Source organism: Schistosoma haematobium, chromosome 1, assembly GCF_000699445.3.
Source record: "Schistosoma haematobium chromosome 1, whole genome shotgun sequence".
NCBI classification, from domain to species: domain Eukaryota; kingdom Metazoa; phylum Platyhelminthes; class Trematoda; order Strigeidida; family Schistosomatidae; genus Schistosoma; species Schistosoma haematobium.
Window position 1 is genome coordinate 61,388,763 of NC_067196.1, and position 2,671 is coordinate 61,391,433.

Consider the following 2,671-nt stretch of genomic DNA (forward strand, 5'->3'; position numbering starts at 1 on the left):
AATTACAGAATACGACAGCGTAAATGACAGATGGTAACTGTGCCGAATTTTAACAACAATTTATTAACAACCGAAATGGAAACTAAGAGTTCATTATCAAGTAATATAAGTCGATACACAACACAATGAATAAATATTCACTCTTTTGTCATCGTTATCACATTCTCTGAACACTCGCAACAGTGACCTTCAGTTAATTTGCCTCTGCTGAAATTTTGACTAGGTACAACAGCTCCCATAATTTTGTTTTCCTAGTCTCCACGCCATAGGTGAGGCAAGTTGGCAAAAGCCAAACGAGCTTTTCGAATCCGTGCTGAGATTTCGTCTGATACCAGCCCATTAGGGCTGATCAGACTTCCAAGATAAGTGAAGTTGTCAACGCGTTCGACTACTTCACTCCCTATCCTTAGTTCAGGTGTTAACGCAGACCAGTCCTGAAGGAACAACTCGCTTTTAGGGGGAGAGAAGCGCATTCCAAACATTCTGGCATTGTTGCTTAGTGCTACCAGAAGACTCTGCATTTTGTCAGCGTCTTCACCAAACAGGACTATATCATCTGCGTATTCTAAGTCGATAAGTGGACCTCCTGGATGGAGATCAATACCCTAGAATTCAGTGGACGAGAATGTTATTTCCATCAGTAGATCTATGATGAAGTTAAACAAAAATGGAGAAAGTGGACAGCCTTGACGGACACCACTTGAGGTTGAAAAAGCAGATGCCATAAGCTCTGACTCGACTAGTAGTGTTTGAATAGATAGCCTTTACAAGGTTTCTGTTTTTCTGAGATACTCCTTTCAATGACAGACACTGCCACAGAATCTCGCGGTCTACCGAGTCAAATGCTGCTTTTGAGTCAAGGAAGACCATCATTGTCGGACGCCGATAAGTATGCCTGTGTTCTAGAATCTGATGAATGGTGAATATGTGTGGGGTGCAGCCACGACCAGGTCTGAAGCCAGCTTGATTCCCTCGTGTTTGCAGTTCACGAGTCTTAGTTAGGTGTCTGATAATTATCGAGGCTAGTATTTTAGATACTATATTAGTTAAACTAATCCCTCTGTGGTGTGGCAACTCGAACTGATGTACGTACGTACGAAGTTCTACGTTGTTACTGACTGACTGTGGTTGTCACAGGATGATTTTAACCCTCTTTTATATATTGTGACGATAAGTGATTGTGACCAGTCAGATGGGATAACGTCTGACTCCCAGATATTAGCTAAAATATTAGTCAACCTAATCGCTAAAATTGGACCACCATCCTTAAAGACCTCTGAAGCCAATCCATCTGGACCAGCTGCCTTTCCTCGTTTCAGATTAACTATAGCCTCCTGAACTTCTGCTAGAGTTGGAGGACCTACTTCAATGTTCCATTCACACTGTCTGGGAATGGAGGGTAGTTGTAGAGTAGCTGAAGGCCAGTTGAACTGTTCTCTGAAATGTTCCTCCCATCGTTCTAAACGTCTGGACTGGGAGCAGATGAGAATATCATCTTTTTCTGATATAATCTCACTCACACTTGACTTATTAATTCCAGTTTCTTTTATTAGTCTGTAGAGCTGTCTTGTGTTCCCTATAGTCGCCGCCTTTTCCATCTCTTTTGCTTTCATTGCCCACCACTGCTCACGGTCGTTTCTTAGACTTTTGCTTAACCTAGATCTGATTTGTTGTCGCTCTTCAGAGGCTGATGGGATGAGTTCACGAGGATCCATCAATGCAATAAACTTAAAAGAAATCCATTGGTGTTTTGTAATACGTTGGTTTAAATCACTAACAGATGTCACTGCTGTTTCCACAGCTGATTGTATATTTTTACAAGCAACATCTGGGTCAGTCTCGTTTTCAGAACTACTTAAGTGTGACCTCAGTTGTTCCTGGAACCTACTTTTGGTTTTCTCGTCACTCAACTCAGTTCTAATGGATCTTTTTAGTGCGGCTTTTTTGCGTACAGTGGGGCGCAAGCAGAGGCGTGCCCGTATGAGGGCATGGTCGAAGTCCAAGCAGGTACTCCAGAATAAGCGACAATCTTCTACCGACCCTCTCTAACGATGACTGATGGCAATATGGTCTATTTGAATCCATCGTTGGCTTGGTGTAGGGGATCGCCATTTTAGAAGATGTCTCTCCTTATGCTTAAAATTTGTATTTGCTAAAAATAAGCGATTGTCTGAGCAAAGTTGCAGCAGACGATCACCATTATCTGTTCGTTGTGCCGGAATACTAAAATACCCACCTAAATGCCTTTGTGTTTGGTTTAAACCACCTACCTGGGCATTAAAGTCACCTGCTACGAGTACTATGTCTGAACGTTTAGCTTTCTGAAGAAGTTCAGATAGCTTTCTGTAAAATTCATCTTTCACATCATCTGAGCTGCAGTCGGTGAGAGAGTAGGCAGAAACGACAAAAAGGTAACGAAGTGTGTCCCTATCCTTCCAAGTTCTTACGGAGCCGTTTAGCCGAACAGCACATAGACGACTGTTGACGGGGATCCACTCTAACAGTGCTTGTTCGGCCCTCATGCTTAGTGCTATGCCCACACCTGCCAGTCCACGAGAACTGGCCATCGGGTCACCAGATACACGGAGGGTGTATCTCGTTGGCTCTCCGTTTTGCCGAGGTGAGGTCAAGTGAATAACCACACTGGGATCCTGTATGAGTGTTTCAGAGA